This window comes from Canis lupus, chromosome 21 (assembly GCF_003254725.2).
Source record: "Canis lupus dingo isolate Sandy chromosome 21, ASM325472v2, whole genome shotgun sequence".
Lineage (NCBI taxonomy): Eukaryota > Metazoa > Chordata > Mammalia > Carnivora > Canidae > Canis > Canis lupus.
The window spans coordinates 25,482,628-25,503,223 of record NC_064263.1 but is presented as its reverse complement, the minus strand read 5'-3'; the positions used below and the strand labels follow the sequence as shown (position 1 = coordinate 25,503,223).

General features: G+C 37.4%; 1 protein-coding gene and 1 pseudogene across 6 annotated transcripts in view; both read right to left on the bottom strand.

Annotated features, from left to right (window-relative positions):
• The window catches only part of FCHSD2 (FCH and double SH3 domains 2), a 333,702-nt gene that overhangs the window by 119,506 nt on the left and 193,600 nt on the right, over window positions 1-20,596 (bottom strand). The gene's annotated exons all lie outside the window — the stretch shown is intronic.
• LOC125753213 (FAU ubiquitin-like and ribosomal protein S30) lies at window positions 7,336-11,398 on the bottom strand (annotated as a pseudogene).

Here is a 20,596-nt window from a genome sequence, read left to right as displayed (position 1 = left end):
GGAATACAAGAAGGCCAATACAGCTGAATTACAGGGAGGGAAAAAGTGGCAGATGACACAGAACTGTGGTAAGAATTCTGACTTTTAAACTGAATGAGAAGAGAAACTACCAATAGGTTTTGAGCAAAGGAATGACACAACCTATGACATAATCTGATTTAGGTTTTAGAAAGATTTAGGTTTTAGAAAGGTCATTTTGGCTACTGATAGAGAACAGAAGGAAAGGAGGACGGAAGCAGAAAGTCAAATGACAAATCTTGCTAAAATACATGCAAGAAGTAATAATGGTGGCTTGATTTAGAATGGTAGCAGTAGAGATAAGGGAAATTTTTTTTTAACATTTTATTTATTTATTCATGAGAGACACAGAAAAAGAGAGGCAGCGACAGAGTCAGAGGGAGAAGCAGGCTCCATGCAGGGAGTCCGATGTGGGACTCGATCCCAGGATTCCAGGATCACACCCTGAGCCGAAGGCAGATGCTTAACCGCTGAGCCACCCAGGCATCCCAGGGAAATTGGTTCTATTTAAAGGTAGAGTTGAAGGAATTTACTATTGGGATGGATTTGGGATTTGGAGGGGGATAACAAGAATGACACTGATGCTTCTGGTATGAACAACTGCAAGGTTATAGCTGACTGCTACTGAGATTGAGTAGATTGGAGAGTATCAAATTTGGGAGGGGAAAATCAAAGGCTGAGTAGGTGACCAGAGTAGTCAGGAGATGATTAAGATACGACGAGACTGAACATAAGTAAACATGAGGATAATGTGAACAAAGTTTCTCATTGTCCAAGAAGGCAATTACATACAAATATAGAAGAAGGGGAGGCTAGAAAGAATCCTGAGGTAGACTGGAATTGGACACCTGTGTGAACTTTTGCTTACACCAACATAACACACACACACAGACTGATACAGAAATAAATATAGCTGCATGTGTGTGTATATACATGTATCTCCTAGTTCTGTTCGCTGAGAGGGGTTAGGAGCAATAAGCACACCAAGTGCCCAGAACTTAGTTTCTAAATATTATCTTCCACTAAGATGAAATAGGGGAGCTTGAGGAAACAGCTGATTCCAGAACCCGGGCAAGGAAAGTAAATGATAAGCCTGGAACATTTTTCACCAGAAAGGAACCGCTCAGAGAATGATGGAGAATATGTGAAGGACAGGAGCCAGTTCAAAGGGATTTCTACTGAGTAAGTATGCAGCAATTTGAGGCTAATAATAAATAATAAGAGCAACAAATTTCAAGCCACTGAGTAAAACAGAAATCCATAACCATGGAAATATGAATTATATCCAGTCACATGCTCTTTCTATAACTCAGCCCTATCTCTTGCTACACTCCTGCTGCACACTATAAAGATAATGAACTACTTATCTCTGTAGTCCAGCATTATTGTTATCTCTATATTTGAAGTGTTCTCAATTAGCCTGTCTGCCAGGAAAACTGAATTTGATTCCATTCTATAAATATTTACTGAGCACTCTTCTATGAAGTAAAACACAGTAGTAAGCCATACACAGTTCCTCCTTTCAAGACCTTACATTCTACTACGTGAAGCAGAGTAAGTCTTTGTTCAAAAGCTACTACTGTGAAGCCTTCCCTGATCTTCCTCCTCTTTCCTCCTGGTCTCATGACATTTGTACATATTGTCATTATAGTATCTTTTACCGCAAAATAATTGTCTTCTTAACTCTGCATTCTAAGTTCCATGTAAATAGAGACTGTTTTTCATTTTTGTGTTCCTAGTACTTAGCACTGTAAATAGATTCGTGAATGAATACACTCAACAACCATATATGCTGGGCACTGTGCTATGCTCCAGGGATACAATTACAAGTAAAAAATGGACACAACTTTGCTTTCATGAAATTTAAAGTATACTAGAGTTGGGAGAGGAAAGCAAAGAGTATACTCAAGTATGCAATTACAAATTAAGAGGAGCATTATGAGGGAAAGAAGGCTGACACTATGAGAACATATAACAGGGGAACTGAATCTGGTATAGTTTGGGGAAGGCATCCCTAAAAAAAAAGATTTGCATTAGGACGTGAACCATGATTAAAAGAAAGTAAATGGGTATAATAAAAAAAGGGATGGTTTTAGGCCAAGAGATAAGTGCAAATACTCTGGAGGAGAGAGCTTCATACTGGTGAGGAACTGAAAGTCATTCACTTAAGTGCAGAGTGAGGACAGCCTGGGTGGCTCAGCGGTTTAGCGCTGCCTTTGGCCCAGGGTGGGATCCTGGAGACCTGGGATCGAGTCCCACATTGGGCTCCCTGCATGGAACCTGCTTCTCCCTCTGTCTGTGTCTCTGCCTCTCTGTCTCTCTGTGTGTCTCTCATGAATAAATAAAATCTTTATAAAAAAAAAGTACAGAGTGATGGGGGAAGAGATATGAATTGAGGATAAAGAAACAGACAGATAAGCAAAATGCAGAAATAACCCAAATGTTCATCAACTGATGAATGGATAAACAAAATATGGCATATCCACACAATGGAATATTACTTAGCCATAAAAAAGAATGAAATGGGGGATCCCTGGGTGGCTCAGCGGTTTAGCGCCTGCCTTTGGCCCAGGGCGCGATCCTGGAGTCCCGGGATCGAGTCCCACGTCGGGCTCCCGGCATGGAGCCTGCTTCTCCCTCCTCCTGTGTCTCTGCCTTTTTCTCTCTCTCTATGTCTATCATAAATAAATAAATAAATAAATCTTAAAAAAAAAAAGAATGAAATGTTGATACATGCTATTACACAGATGATCCTCGAAAACATGCTAAGTGAAAGAAGTCACAAACAAAATCTAACAGATACAGTTTCTTTTTTTTTTTTTAAGATTTTAAAAGATTTATTCATAGAGACACACATAGAGAAAAAGAGAGAGAGAGACAGGCGGAGGGAGAAGCAGGCTCCATACAGGAAGCCTGACATAGGACTCGATCCCGGGTCTCCAGGATCACACCCCAGGCTGCAGGAGGCACGAAAACCGCTGCGCCACCGGGGCTGCCCTAACAGATACAGTTTCTTTTGGGGGTAATGAAAATTTTCTAGAATTAGGTTATGGTGGTAATGGTAAAACCTTGTGATATGCTAAAAAAAGAAAACCCATTGAAATGTATACTTTAAAATGATGAACTTTATGTTATGTGAATTATATCTGAATTTTAAAAGATAAAGTTAGCAGAGAACATACACCTTTTTAATTATCTTGAGGTTTTCCAATTTTGTCCTCAGAGTAATAAGGGTACAGTGCAGATGCTCCAAAAATTACTTTTAGAAAGAATTAAAAAGACTTTTTGATACATAACTCAATAGTCTACAACAGTGAGAGCTCTCTGTCATTTGTTTTGAAACTGTAATTTATAATTCTGCTTTCTAGAAAATATCTGTAGGTGGACCTGCAACTTTTTTTTTTTTTAACATTTTATTTATTTCTTTATTCATGAGAGGCAGGGAGGGCAGGGCAGGGGGTATAGAGACACAGGCAGAGGGAGACGCAGGCTCCATGCAGGGAGCCTGACATGGGACTCAATCCCAGGTCTCCAGGATCAGGCCCTGGGCTGAAGGAAGCGCTAAACTGCCAAGCCACCTGGACTGCCCATGGACTTGCAACTTTTATTCAAAGTTACTCCTTTCCAGAGAGCCATCTGTTAGATGTGCTATCTTATTTGTAGTTATTAAGTCATGATGTGTCTGTCACTGAAAGATAATATATGAGGATAACCAGGACCCAGATTACAAGTAGTATTAGGACAATTGTGGCACAGGTGTCTCAATAGGAACCTTGAATAGGAGCTCTTTTTGCCAAATCATATTTTATTTCTAACTATACTAATGAAAGATAAATCTGTTTCCTAAATAAAATTTTATTCTCATTTACAAAATGACAGTGCTGAGATGCAATTCTAGAAAGCCCTACAAACATGCTACTATTCTTGGCAGTATTAAAGCCTATGAACTACTCCATGTGCATAGAGCCTGCTTACAGAAGTCAAGAGGCTTCTGACCAATTATCTTTATTCTAGAGACCCACCTGTGCTTCTATTTACTTGAGCTTCATTCTCTGACCAACAATTCTCCTTGGTGCTTTAATGGTTTTATAATCTAACATTAAAAGATATGCCACAAGTTGACAAACATAACAAAACAAAAACCAAGGCCAGATAGTCTTCCCTTCAAAAATTATTGGATAATAACATTAAGACCTCATGCAAGGATTCATCTTACATGAAAAACATGGTTTTTATTATACACATACATATATATCTATATATATCTATATGTACACTAATACCTTTTATATAGATTTTCTTTGAAATAGCACACACCTGGTATTATCACTTAGCCTCATAATCACTTGTTAAGGCTGAGTTAATAAAGAGCAGAATGCTAAATTCAATGGTAATATCTACTTACTTCCTTTAAAAACTTTATGAGATAATGAAGGGCATCCCAACACTTAGTATTTTCATATACAGACTTACTCCTTCTGAGATCATAATAGAATGATTTTATCTCCTTTGGTTTGGAGTATTTACATTTAGAATAAAATCAGATTAATAAACAGTGCAGAAAAGATGAGTGGCATTAGGTTTACTATTTGAACTGCCAGTAAACTTGTAAGAGTTTGTCTGAGAAACGGGGAGAAAGCCAGAAATGTACAAAGACCAATCTTCGTCTTAATTTTTTGAAAGTAGAGTTTTGTTTTGTTTTGTTTTTTGGTTGGGGGTAGGAACAGAGAGACAGGGAGAGAATCCCAAGCAGCCTCCATGCCGAGCATGAAGCCCAAGGGGCTCAATCTCATGACCCTAAGATCATGACCTGTGCCAAAATCGAGAGTTGGATCCCAACTGATTAAGCCACCCAAGCACCCCTTGAAAGTAGAGTTTTTATTAAAATTATTTTTGCAGTCTTCCTCTGTGCCTTGTACAAATTGGAAACTTAGGAAAAACTCTCTTTAAGACATCACAGAATACTAGAAGCATTGCTGATTAAAAAACATTAAAAGGTTTTTTCTTAAAAAAACTCTGAACCTTAGGGCCACCTGGGTAACTGAGTCAGTTGAGCATCCAGCTTTTGATTTTGGCTCAGGTCATGATCTCATGGTTGTGGGACTGAGCTTCACACTGGGCTTCTCCATTCAGCGTGGAGTCTGCTTCAGATTCTCTCTCTTCCTCTATGTTATTAGCCCGTGCCCCCATCCACACTCACACTCTCTCAAATTAATAAATCTGTTTTAAAAAAGATATTTATTTATTTATTCAGGAGAGACATAGAGAGAAGGCAGAGACATAGGGAGAGGGAGAAGCTGGCGCCTCGCAGGAAGCCTGATGTGTGATTTGATCTGGTACTCTGGGATCATGCCCTGAGCCAAAGACAGAAGCTCAACAGCTGAGCCACCCAGGAGTCCCATAAATAAAATCTTAAAAAGACCTAAAACTATGAATCTTAGAATCAAGGAAATATGGTTGTGCTGACTAATTTAATATGAAAAAGATTAGAATAACATGACATGTATGTAAGTCAGAAATTATAAAGCCATGTCTGAAAATGGAGTTTGGCAAACTCTGTATCATGTTATTTGTGATAAAGAGATACAATTCTTAGGTTTAAATACTCTGCTGAATCAAATTTAAAACCTACACATTGGCCATACCAGATAAACATCACCAAATGCACAGAAGTGGGATCTGATCTTCATTATAGGAATAGGGCACTATGTTCAAAAAAACACCTATCTGTGGTCAGGGACTATTTAAGCAATAGCTGAGCACCTCAGTGATAGAATATAACCTCTATTATATATTATGACATCATTACATCAGCCTGAGAATCATAAACAAGAGCCAGCAGATACCAGTAAGATGAATACTATTTGCCTTTTCAAAATGGTTTGAAAAAGAGAGAGGGAGAGCTCTTAATAAATGATTTATAGGGGATCCCTGGGTTGCTCAGTGGTTTGACGCCTGCCTTTGGCTCAGGGCGTGACCCTGGAATATCAGGATCGAGTCCCACATCAGGCTCCTTGCATGGAGCCTGCTTCTCCTTCTGCCTGTGTCTCTGCCTCTCTCTCTCTCCGTGTCTCTCATGAATAAATGAATAAAACCTTTAAAAAAATGATTTATAAACAAAGAAAACTTGCTAAGTCCAGAAATGGCTAAGAATGTTGAAGATTGTTTGTTCATATATCACTTCCTTTCTTAACCCCAAAACTAATGCCATCAATGTCTACTACTTCAAATTTTTAATCAACAGTGTATCACAGAATCTAGGAAAATTACTGGATATCTAATAGTCTACAATTTCAGTGAGTAAAAACAATTCAGGATTTCTAATATATGAAAATGGACTTACATACAAAAAAATAAAAATAATTAAATTTAATGGAAAAATACACTTCAAAGAAAACTGCATAAAAAGCTAAGATAATAAATAGTTAAGTATTCACATTCTAACTTTTTTTTAAAAATGATTTTATTTATTCATGTGAGACACACAGAGGCAGAGACATAGGCAGTGGGAGAAGCAGGTTCCCTGCAGGGATCCTGATGTGGGACTTGATCCTACCTAGGACTCCAGGATCATGACCTGAGCCAAAGACAAAGAGTCAACCCCTGAGCCACCCAAGTGTCCCTCTAACCTACTTTAAAAAGAGCGAGCTACTTTAATGGCATTTTAGAATTCTTTCTTCAAAGTTAAGTATTTTAAAGCTTCATTAAAAACTCTATACTGCTTAGGGGCACCTAGCTGGCTCAGTCTGTTAACTGGCCAACTCTTGATTTCAGCTAGGTCATGATCTTAGGGTCAAAAATTATTGGATAATAACATTAAGACCTCATGCAAGGATTCATCTTACATGAAAAACATGGTTTTTATTATACACATACATATATATCTATATATATCTATATGTACACTAATACCTTTTATATAGCCTAGTCAGGCTCTATACTAAGCACAGAGTCTGCTTGTCCCTCTCCTTCTACCCCCCCTCCCCACCCCCGGTTGTGCTCTTTCTCCTAAATAAATAAATAAATAAAATCTTTTAAAAACCCCAAAATTCTACTGCTAGTACTCTTAGCAAATATTCTCATGCCTCTCCTCAGGACCAATGGAACCAGTGGCTTCTGTTATACAACATTTTCATAAGTGCTTGTATAAGTCCATCCCTGTGAAATCCCATCCTCAGCCATCAGAGCCTATTGACATCCTACACACCATATAAGGCCTAAAATGTTAAGGTCCTTTCCCATGGAGAAAGATCCTCCATGAGGGACCACTGTAATCTCTTCCTTCTTACTTATTTAACACCAATTTTGAGTGCTAGGTTTATTTTTTTTTTTTTTTTTTTTTTTTTTTTTTTTTTTTTTTTTTGAGTGCTAGGTTTAAAACAGGGAACAAAACAAAGTATCTACTGTCAGGAATCATTTTCTAGTGAGATTTGAGGGCCTATAGCTATTTGTACCACTTATATTCATAGAAACGCAAGACTGGAAGCTATTCATGCGTATATAGGGTTGTCTTGAGGATTACATGAGGTAATATGAATATAAACCCTGTATAAAATAAATGCTAAATAAATAATGGCTATTACTATTACATGCTCTTAAATCATACTTTCTTTTTTTTAGACTTTATTTATTTATTCATGAGACACAGAGTGAGAGAGAGGTGCAGAGACACAGGCAAAGGGAGAAGCAGGTTCCATGCAGGGAGCCTGACGTAGGACTCGATCCTGGGACTCCAGGATCACACCCTGGGCCCAAGGCAGGCGCTAAACCACTGAGTCACCCAGGGATCCCCCTACTTTTGTTTTCTTTTTACTGAACTATGTGGTTTTATTGGGGAGAGCCAAGATTACAACAGACTTCAGAGTTGGCATTGGGGCTTTTCTTCTTGTCAGAGGTGGGCATGGCATTGATAAAGTGCTGTTGTACTGCATCTGCCCCGTGGCTTGGTTTGTCTTCTTTTCTGTTTGGTTACCTTGGGAGTCTGCTCTCTTATGTTCCCAGCACACAACAGGGAACCATGGACTTTTACTTCCAAGCTGCAGCTGGCTACTTCCAGGGTGGTAAGAGCCTTCACTCCACACTGACCTAGGGTAGACTCATCCTCTAGGGGTATGTCTGCCAGGAGCATGACTTGATCTTCTGGAGTGATGCCCTCCAGCAAGACAACATGAGCCTTGAACTGGATGATAATCTCCTGGCTGGTCACTTTGAGGGTGTGTAGCTCCTGGGTGTGAACAAAGAGCTACGTGTCCATGACTGAACACAGGCACCACAGCTGCTACCATGAAGATGGAGTCAAGAAAGAAGAAGGAACAAGGGCATGCACGTCCTCACTGCCTGCTGTGTGCCATGTTCACTGATCAATTGTAGTTAGATACCCTTTTTGTAGATGTCTTAGTTCTCCTTCTAATTTGTAAAGTCCCTGACAGCAAGGATTCAGAAAGTGCTCAGAGCTCACTTTGTTGGTAAAGAGGCATTTAAAATTATTTGTGATATAGATATAGCATATAGATAATAAAAGTGCAGCCTTAAGAATGAATGGAATTCTGACACGTATTATAACACAGATGAATCTTTTTTTTTTTTTAAAGATTTTATTTATTTATTCATGATAGTTACACAGAGAGAGACAGAGAGGCAGATACACAGGCATAGGGAGAAGCAGGCTCCATGCAGGGAGCCCGACGTGGGATTCGATCCCAGGCCTCCAGGATCGCGCCCCGAGCCAAAGGCAGGCGCCAAACCGCTGCGTCACAGATGAATCTTAAAGACATTACACTAACTAAAATAAAGCAGACTGAAAAGGACAGAACTGTATGACGTCACTTATATGAGGTACTTAATGGCAGTCAAATTCATATACCAGAAGTAGAAAAGTGGTTTTCAGGGGGCTAAAGGAGAAAGGAACGGGGAGTAATCATTTAGTAGGCATGGAGTTTCAGTTTCGGAAGATGAAAAAGTTCTGGAGATGGATGGTGTTGATAGTTGCACAATGCCTTATGTGTACTAAATGCCAATCAACTGTACATATAGAAATGGTTAGGTCTGTATCAGACATCTGGAGAAGATGGCTGAGTAGGAGCATCCCAGTGATGCAAGGTAACACCCAAATCAGTGTACATAACCCAGAAAACCACCTGAAGACTGGCAGAGACTCTCTATAGCTAAATGTAAAGGCCACATCAAAGAAGGTAGGAAGAGTGGGGACACAGTCAGGAGCTAAACAGATCTATGGAGCTGTCCACAGGAGGGATACTGGAGGCTGGAGAGGGGAAAGAAACAGACCCTTAGACCAAACACCCCGGGCATGGGGAACTCGAGTGGGGAAGACAAATCACCATAATATTTGGCTTTGAAAATAAGAGGGGCCTAATTTCTAAGTTCTTACAATCAGCAAGGCTTAAATTAATACCTGGAACTTTTTTTTTTTTTTTAAGATTTTATTTTTTATTTTTTATTTATTCATGATAGACACAGAAAGAGAGGCAGAGACACAGGCAGAGGGAGAAGCAGGCTCCATGCCGGAAGCCTGACGCAGGACTTGATCCCGGGACTCCAGGATTGCGCCCTGGGCCAAAGGCAGGCGCTGCTAAACCAAACCGCTGAGCCACCCAGGGATCCTCAACACCTGGAACTTAAAAAAAAAAAAAAAAATCAATGGGCTCAGCTCAGGGAGAGCCTGAGGGGAAGAAATGCTGAATCACTGCCCTTAAAGAAATAACATACAGCTCTGAGATACAGCATAGAAACAGCAGTTTGAAAAATGCCTAGGGTATACAGGAACATTTATTTACTAATCGCAGAGCATGCACTGGAGAGGCAGTGATTTTGGGGATATTTCTCCAAGAACAAAATTGCTGGTGGATGTCATATGCCTCTCCCAGTCTAGATGCATGGACACTTGTGGAACCATTTCAGTGCCAACACTCTCCACCTAGCTTGCTAAAGAGTACCTTGTCCCCACACTTCTAACAATCTGCCCCCTCAAATCAGGTCAGCCTTAGCAAGAGTCCTGGACAGCTGTAGGTCCCCTCAGCAGACCTGTGCAAACCTTACTAACACCTCATATTCCCCCCCCCCCCACCCCCATATTCCTTTGCAGACCTGCCCCAATACACCCTAGCTGAAGCCTATTCAAAGTGGTGCCACAAGCCTGGAAGAGAGCAAGAAGAACTGACAAGGGCCAGCACCAGTCCAAAGTGACTCCTGTCCCAGAGATGGTAGAAGATAATCATATACACTGGTTGGACTGTGGTCCCAACAGCGGGTTAGGGCAGACATCTGGTCTGACTGCAGGCACCCTCCACCAACAAAAGCTTCTCAGGGGACAATACAGGAAAAGTACTCTGCACTTCAGAGCTATTGTATCCTCTAGCAAATGACTGGTCTGACTCAACTAAAATCCAAAGTGACCCAAGACTGGCCCACTAACACAGGGACCAAATAGTGTTCACAACAGGAAAACAGAGCCAGTGCAGATGACTAGACTGAAGGTAAAAGTGGCTCAGTCACAAGAGTACAGCATATGCAGTATACACAGGAGATATCCCTGAAGTGCCAGGTGCTCAGGTGCTAGTGAACAGGAGACACTGCATGCAGGGCAATACAAGACTGCTTCTTCATAAGGCCATTACTTTCAAGATCAGGAGATGTAGTTAACTTTTCTTAACTTTTTACAAAGAAACAGACACAGATAATTAGACAGATTGAGGAGATGGGGAAGTATGTCCAAAATGAGAGAACAGGACAGAATCATACCAAGAGACCTAAATGAAACAGGGATAAACAATATGACATAATTTACAAATGATCATAAGGATACTCACTGGACTTGAAAAAGAGTGGAGGACCTCAGTGAGACCCTTAACAAAGAGACAGAAAACATAAAGAAAAAAAAAACCAATCAGAGATCAAGTACTCATAACTGAAATTAAAAATACACAGAAGCAGAAAAATGGATCAGGGACCTAGAGGAGTGAGTGATGGAAAACAATCAAACTGAACAGGAGAGAGAGAAGAAAAAATAATTTAAAAAAAGAAAATAGGTTTAGGGAACTCAGGGACACCATCAAGCATAGTAACATTCACATTATAAGGATCCCAGAAGGAGAAGAGAGTGAAAAGAGAGCAGAAATTTTATTTGAAGAAATAAATATTCAACTTCCTGAATCAGGGGAAGGAAACAGAAATCCACACCCAGGAGGCACAGAGAGCCCCCAACAAATTCAACCCAAGGAGGCCCACACCAAAACACATAGTTATGAACCTGGCAAAAAGTACTAATAAGGAGAGAATTTTAAAATCAGCAAGAGAAAACGAAACAGTCACATACCAGGGAAATCCCATAAGCTCTGAGCTGATTTTTCAGCAGGAACTTCATAGGCCAGAAGAGAGTGGCATAACATATTCAAAGTACTGAAAGAAAAAAACTCTGCATCCAGGAACACTTTATTCAGCAAGACTATCATTAAGAACATAGAAGGAGAGATAAGGAGTTTCCCAGGCAAAAGTTAAAAGGAATTCATGAGCAATATATACCTGCCCTACGAGGTACATTAAAAGGGACTCTTTGGGTGGAAAGCAAACAACATAAGTAAGAGTAAGAAAAGTAGGAAGCATGAAAGCAGTAAAATTAAGTATATCTATAAAAATCAGTCAAGGGATTCATAAAACAAAAAGATGTAAAGTATGACACCATATACCTAAAATATGAAGGGGACAGAAGAATGGGTTCATGTGTCCATTGGCTATCTGTATGTCTTCTCTGAAAAAATGTATATTCATAGCCTCTGCCCTGGATTTTTTTAACTGGATTGTTTTTTGGGTGTGGAGTTGTAGATGTTCTCTATATAGTTTGGAAACTGACCCTTTATCAGTTACGTAATTTGCAAATATCTTCTCCCATTCCACAGGCTGCCTTTTAGTTTTGTTGATGGTTTCCTTTGCTGTGCAGAAGCTTATTATTTTGATAAAGTTTCAATAGTTTATTTTTGCTTTTGTTTCTCTTGCCTCAGGAGACATATCTAGTAAGAAGCTGCTACAGCCAATGTCCAAGAGGTTACTGCTTATGTTTTCCTCTAGGATTTTAATGGTTTCTTATCTTACATTTAGGTCTTTAATTCGTTTCTAATTTATTTTTGTGTATGGTATAAGAAAGTGGTCCAACTCCATTCTTTTGCATGTTGCTATCCAGTCTGAGAAAGACAAATATCACATGATTTCACTCTATGTGGAATTTAAGAAACAAAACAAATAAGAAACAATACAAAACAACATGTGGAGAGAAAAGAGAGAGGCAAACCAAGAAACAGACTCCTGATTATAGAGAATAAATTGATGATTATCAGAGTGGAGGTCGGTGAGGAGATAGGTTAAATAGGTGATGGGGATTAAGGAATGCACTGGTTGTAATGAGCACTGGATGTTCTATGGAAATGTTGAATCTATGGAAGTGTTGAATCACTAAATTCTACACCTGAAACAAGTATTGCACTGTATGTCAACTAACTGGAATTTAAATAAAAACTTGAAGAAAAAAAAAATGGGTTCACACTTAAATGACCATTAGCTTAATATAGACTACTCTTGGCAGAAGTTGTTATATACAAACTTAATGATAAGCACAGATTAAAAACCACTAATAGATACACTAAAAATAAAGAGAAAGCAATCCAAGTATATCACTACAAAAAGCCAGCAAACCACGAGAGAAGAGAGCAAGAGAAGAAAGGAACAACAAAACAACCATAAAACAAGTAGCAAAATGGCAAGAAGAACACACCTATCAATAATTAATTATGAATGTAAATGGGCTAAATGCTTCAATCAGAAGACACAGAGTGATGAAATGGATAAAAAAAACAATACCCATCTATATGCTGCCTATAAGAGACTTCTTTCAGACCTAGACACATATAAACTGAAAACGAGGGGATGGAAAAGCATTTATCATGCAAATGGAAGTAAAAAGAAAGCTGGGATAGCAATACTTATATTGGACAAAATAAGACCTTAAAACAAAGACTGTAAAAAGAGACAAAGAAGGACACTATATAGTCATAAACAGAACAATCCAACAAGAAGATATAACAATTGTAAATATTTATGCATCTAATGTGGGAGTGCCCAAATACATAAAGCAGTTAATAACAAATACAAATGAAGTGAGTGATAGTAATACAATAATAATAAGGGATTTTATACCCCACTTACATCAATGGATAGATCATCCAAACAGAAAATCAAGGAAATAGTGGCTTTGAATGACACATCAGACTAGATGGATCTAACAGATATATACAGAACATTCCATCCTAAAATAGAATATACATTCTTTTCACATGCACATGGCACATTCTCCAGAAGAGATCACATTTTAGCCCACAAAACAAGTCTCAAGAAATTCAAAAAGACTGAAGTCATACCATGCACCTTTTTGACCACAACTTTATGAAATGAGAGGTCAACCAAAAGAAAAAAAATCTGGAAAGAACTCAAATACAAGGAGGTTAAATAATATGATGCTAAACAATGAATGGGTTAAATAAGAAATCAAAGAGGAAATCAAAAAATACACAGAGAAAAATTAAAATGAAAACACAGTGGTCCAAAACCTCTGAGATACAGCAAAAGTTGTTCTAAGGCAAGTTTATAGCAAAACTAGGCAGGCCTACCTCAAGAAGCAAGAAAACTCTCAAATAAACAACCAATCTTACACATAAAGGACCTTGATAAAGAACAAAACCCAAAACCAGGAGAAGGAAGAAAATAATACAGATTAGAACAGAAATAAACAAAATAGAAAGTAAAAAAAAAAAAAACCAATAAAACAGATCATGAAACCAGGAGCTGGTTCTTTCAAAGGATCAAAAAAAACCTGATAAACCTTTAGCTAGACTCATCAAACAGAGGGAGAGGCAGAGAGAGAGAGCAGATTCAAATAAACAAAATCAGAAATAAAACCGTAGAAATAACTATCAACACCACAGAAATACAAAGGAGTACATGAGAATATTGTGAAAAATTATATGCCAACAAATTGGACAACCTAGAAGAAATGGTTATAAGTTCCTAAAACCAGATAACCTCCCAAAATGGAATCAGGAAGAAATAGAAAATTTGAACAGACTGATTACCATCAATGAAATTGAATCAGTAATCAAAAAACTCCCAACAAACAAAACCCCAGGACTAAATAGCTTCACATGTGAATTTCATCAAATATTTAGAAAGAGTTAATATCTATTATTCTCAAACTTTTATTGCAAAAAAAAAAGAATAAAAGCTTTCAAATTCATTCTATGAGCCCAACAATCCCTGATACCAAAACCAGATAGACACTACAAAAAGAGAAACTCGTTATCTGTCAATATCTGTGATGAACACAGATGCAAAAATTCTCAACAAAATATTAGCAAACTGAATCTAATAATACATTAAAAGAACCATTTGCCATGATCAGGTGGGATTTATTCCTGAGGTATGATGGTAGCTCAACATTCACAAATCAATCACCATGATATATCACATCAATAAGAGAAAGGATAAAAACCACATGATCATTTCAATAGATGCAGAAAAAGCATTTGACAAAGTACAACATCCATTTATGATAAAAACTGCCAACAAAGTAGTTTTAGAGGGAATAAACCTCTAATATAATAAGGGTCCTATATGGAAAACTCACAGTTAACATCATACTCAATGATGAAAAACTGAGAGCTTCCCCCCTAAGATAAAAAAAACAAGACAAGGATGTCCATTCTTACCACTTTTATTCAACAGACTACTGGAATTCCTACATATAGCAATCAAATAAGAAAAAGAAAAGGAATCCAAATTGGTAAGGAAAAGGTAAAACTTACACTATTTGCAGATAACATAATACTAATATATAAAAAACCCTAAAGGTTACCAAAAGTCTACTAGATTGATAAATGAACTCAGTAAGGTCACAAGATAGAAAATCAATATACAGAAATCCACTGCATTTCTATACACTAATAACGAAGAAATAGAAATTAAGAAAATAATCCCATTTACAACTGCACCAAATATAATGAAATACCTAAAAATAAACTTAACCATGGAGGTGAAAAGACCCATACATCAAAAACTACAAAACAATGAGAAAAGGAATTGAAGATGATATAAACAAATGGAGAGATATTCTATGCTCATGGATTAGAAGAACAAATATTGTTAAAATGTCCATATGACCCCAAAGCAATCTACAGATCTAATTCAATCCCTATTAAAATTCCTATCAAGGGGTGCCTGGGTGGCTCAGTCAGTTAAATGTCTGACTTTGGCTCAGGTTATGATCTCAGAGTCCTGGGATCAAGCCCCACATAATGCTCTCACACTTAGCAGGGAGTCTGCTTCTCTTTCTCCCTCTACCCCTCCTCCTGCTTGTGCTTTCTCTCTCAAATTAATAAATAATATCTTTTTTTAAAATCCCTAATAAAATACCATCAGCATTTTTCACATAACTAGAACAATCTTAAAATTTGTATGGAACCACAAAAGACCACAAATAGCCAAAGTAATCTTGAAAAAGAATAAAACTAGAAGTACTACAATCCCAGATTTCAAGATATTCTACAAAGCTGTAGTAATCAAAATAATATGGTATTGGCACAAAAGGAGACACACAGATCAATGAACAGAATAGAAAATCTAGAAATAAACCCATGATTAATTAATCAATCAATAAGTCTTTGACAAAGGAGGCAAGAATATACAATAGGAAAGTCTCTTCAACAAATGGCACAGGGAAAACTGGACAGCTACATGCAAAAGAATGAAACTGGACCATTTCCTTACATCATACAAAAAATAATCTCAAGATGGATTAAAGACCTAAATGTGAGACAAGAAACCATAAAAATCCTAGAAGAGCACAGGCAGTAACTTCTCTGTATCAGCAATAGCAACATTTTTCTAGATATGTCTCCTGAGGCAAGGAATCAAAAGCAAAAAATAAACTATTGGGATCACATAAAAATAAAAAGCTCCTCCACAGCAAAGTAAACTATCAACTAAACTAAAAGACAACCTACTGAATGGGAGAGATATTCACAAATGACATATCTGATAAAGGGTCAGTATCCAAAATATATAAAGAACTTGTACAACTTAACACAAAAAAACCAAATAATTCAATTTTTAAAAGGGCAAAGTAATGAACAGACATTTCTCCAAAGACAACATACAGATGGCCAACAGACACATGAAAAGATGCTCAGTATCACTAATTATCAGGGAAATGCAAATCAAAACTACAATGGGATATCACTTCACACCTGCTACAGAATGGCTAATGTCAAAAACAAGATACAGTAAGTGTTGGCAAGGATGCAGAGGAAAAGGAACCCTCATTTACTGTTGGTGGGGATGCAAACTGGTACAGCTACTATAGAAAACAGTGTGAAGGTTCCTCAAAAAATTAAAAATACAATCACCATATGATCCAGTAATTTCACTACTGGGTATTTATCCAAAGAATATGAAAACACTAATTTGAAGAGATATATTGCACCCCTATGTTTATTGCAGCATTATTTAAATAGCCAAATTATGGAAACAGACCAAGTGTCCACTGATAGATATGGTATACATACAATGGAATATTACTCAGCCATAAAAAGAATGAAATTGTGCCATTTGCAACAACATGAATGGATCAGGGAAAGACAGGGAAAGACAAATACCATATAATTTCATTCATATGTGGAATTTAAGAAACAAAGAAAAAAAGAGACAAACAGAAAAACAAACCCCTAACTATAGAGAATAAACTGATGATTACCAGAGGGGAGATAAAACAGATTAAGAGTGCATTTATCATGATGAGCACTGAGTAATGTAAAGAATTGTTAAATCATTATACTGAACATCTGAAACTAACACTATAGGATAATGATACTAGAATTAAAAAGCAAAAAAAGGAAATGGTTAAAATGGAAATATGTATTTCACGAAAATAATTCTTAAAAAGCTGTTTTTTTGTTTGTTTTGTTTTGTTTGCTTTCCCCAAAAGATCTCAGAATAAGGCAAGGATGTCCATTTTTATTACTTCTATTCACATTATACTAAGGATCCCAGCCAATGGAATAAGACAAGAAATAAAAAGACTTCTAAATTAGAAAGACAGAAATAGAGGTGCCTGGGTGGCTCAGTTGGTTAAGCATCTGTCTTTGGCTCAGGTCATGATCCCAGGGTCCTGGGATAGAGCCACTCATGGGGGCTCTCTGCTCAGTGGGGAGTCTGCTTCTCCCTCTTCCTCTGTCCCTCTCCCAGCATGTGCATGTGCTCTCTCTCTAAAATAAGTAAATAAGATCTTTAAAAAAAGATAAACTATGACATGATCATGGTTATTTAATTTGTGAAGAATCCACAAAAAAGCTACTAGAGCTAATAAGTGAATTTAGGAAGACTACAGGATACAAAGTCACATAGCAGATCGCATTTGCTAAAAAACAGCCACAGCAACATTTCTGGTACCATCTATTCTTCCATAACTTTGCCACACTGCACTAAGAAGCTGAATCTATTCTATCAACCCCTCTTAATCTTGGGTTGAAACTTGTAACTGCTTTGATGAAAGGAATGCAGAAAAGAGATTGTATGACCTTTGAGACTATTTCATAAAAAGCAATATTGCCTGACCAGTCTCCCTCCCTTCCTCATATAGTTTATCTTTGGAACCCAACACTGTAAAGAAGCCCAGACAAAAGAGAGAAGCCAAGTGCAGAACTCCAGCTGATAGCTCCAACAGAATCTCAGCCAATAGGAAAAATCAATCACTAAACACAGGAGAAAATGTACTCCCAGAAGAATTCAGAGCTAGCCTTTGAGCTGATCTAGCTGATGTGGAGTGGTACAGAGACAATTCTCATTAAGTCCTGTCCAAAGTAAAGATTCAAGGAAAAAGAAATACTTTTGTTGTTTAAGCCACTAAGCTTTACAGTAATCTGTTATGCAGAGTAACACAATAACTGTCATAAGTCAATTAATGAAAATCAAATGTATTACTATATATTAATAAAAAGAACTGAAATGAAAACATAATGGCTACAGTAACACTGACATACTTAGGAATAAATTTAACAAAATATATATAGGACTGCTGAGGGAGGCAGAATTATAAAATGATCCCAACAATCCTTGCCCTTATGTAATCTGAGTGTGGGGAGAATTTATGAATGATGCAATATTAATTCTATGATTATGTTATGTTATATGGCAAAAGAGAGATTTTCTGGTAGGCCCAACTTCTCACAAGGGCCCTTTAAAAGCAGAGAATTTTCTCTGGTTAGTAGCAAAAGAGAAAGTCAGAGATTGAAAACATGAAAAAGAGTCCACATGCTGGTTGGGAGATAAAGGGAGTTATGTGGAATAGACCTGAGAGGAACTTCTAGGATTTGAGAGTGACTCAGCCTACAGCCGGCAAGAAAAAAAGGACTTAAGTCAACAACCTGAATCACCCTGGAAGTGGATTCTCTCAGAGTCGCCAAATAAGAATCCAATCCAGGCAAAGTCAAAATCAAGGTTTTGCCCTTATGAGATCCTTAGCAGAGGATCCAGCTGAGCCTACCTGGCCTTTCAAATTACAAAACTGTGAAATAGTAAATGGAGAGTTTAAAGTCTCTCAGTTTGGGCTGATTGTTACATAGTGATAGAAACCAAATATAACTGCAAAGGAACAAGAGAAAAGTTTTGGGGGATAAAAATATTCTATATATTAATTCTGATTATGACGGTGATTATAAGGGTGTATACATCTGTCGAAATTCAGCCAACTATATACTTAAAATAGATACATTTTATATTAATTATACCTTAATAAAGTTCATTTTAAAAGACCTCGTTTAAGTTTTCTCCTTACGCCTCCTGTCACCTTATACGTTATTCCCATAAGTAGTTTCGCATATTCTCTACTTTAGTACACCTCATTTATTGCTGATTCTCCAGCCCAAGATATCCAAACAAACCCTCAAGCCAGAATATTCAATTGTTACTGGAGGATATAAGCAGTCATGATCTGATTTACATTTTTAAAACATTACTTTGAAAAAGTCTAGCATGGAGATCACCTAGGTAAAGCTGTGAATTCTATAAGAAATTTACTAGTTGGAAAATCCTATCTTAGAATAGTTGTTTCCAAATTGTATTTCAAAGGAGCCTAGTATTCAGTAAATTGCCTCAAGAACCAAAACTAAGTAAAAGACGATACACAGAGTTATGGGGAATGGAGAAAAGACACAAAGGGGAACAGCCTCACAAATTTTAACCAAATAGCTTCCTTTCTACTGCTTTATATAAAAGGATCCCATGCAGGAGTTCATAGCAATTGTTTGAATGCTAAAAATATTTTTAAATTAGTAGGGTAATCCAGGTGGCTCAGTGGTCTAGCGCTGTCTTCGGCCCAGCGTGTGATCCTGGAGACCCTGGGATCGAGTCCCATGTCAGGCTCTGTGCATGGAGCCTGCTTCTCCCTCTGCCTATGTCTCTGCCTCTCTCTCTCTCTCTCTCTCTCTGTGTGTGTGTGTGTGTCTCTCATGAATAAATAAATAAAAATCTTTTTAAAAAAATTACTGCTTTCTAATTTTGGTAAAAGTGGGCAAGAAGTATCATGGTTTTCTCCTTTTGTGTCGCAGGAAGCCAATTATAACATAACCAATAAAGCAAGGGAAAGGCTTTACCACTTCATATTCCTTAAGCCCTTTAGGGGCTACTCCAGAGAATTATATAACCTTATTTCTGGTTCACTGACTATATGGATCATCTCTATATCCCTAAGTGCCTATCACCTAGTACACACTGTAATACTTGCTAAGTTTAACATGACATGCAAACAATGTTAAAAAGTATAATAAAAAAAAAAGGTATAATAAAAAGTGCTGTAACACAATCTGACACTCTTTGGTAAAGCTGCTAAAACACACCACTCCTAGGTAAGAACTTAAGAACTTCTTGCAGAAGTGCACCAGGAGACAAGTACAAGAGAGTTTGATAGCACTGTTTTGTTTATAAAACAAAAATTTCAGTTGAGAACATCAATAAGTAATTTATAAAATATACACAATGAAATAGTATATAGCAAAATGATAACAACTAAAGTTAAAAATCTGTATTAATCCACAAATACAATATTCGGTGTGAAAAAAGCAAGGTGTAGAATACAATACCAGCTAAGACAACACTATATATGGTCAGAAAAGTGGTTACAATGTGGTGGATGAGAGAGATGTATTTTAGGATGAGTCACATAGGAGGCTTCCATTTTACTAGTACTGTTTCATTTCTGAAAATGAACATGTGAACATGTTCAGGAATGAACATCCAATTCCACATGTGAATGAGGAAGACTTGTGGAATAATTAGTGGTTAGCTGGAAAAGCCATAAAAATAAGGGACTTGGATACCAATAACTACTTTCTCTTTAGTTAATCAAAACAAATATATGCATAAGATAGGCCAAATATATTTTCTAGATTTCTTTGACATAGAAAGATGTTTAACTTTTATTACTTTGCCTGATTATCAACTAGTCCAGATATATTTAGCTTCCACT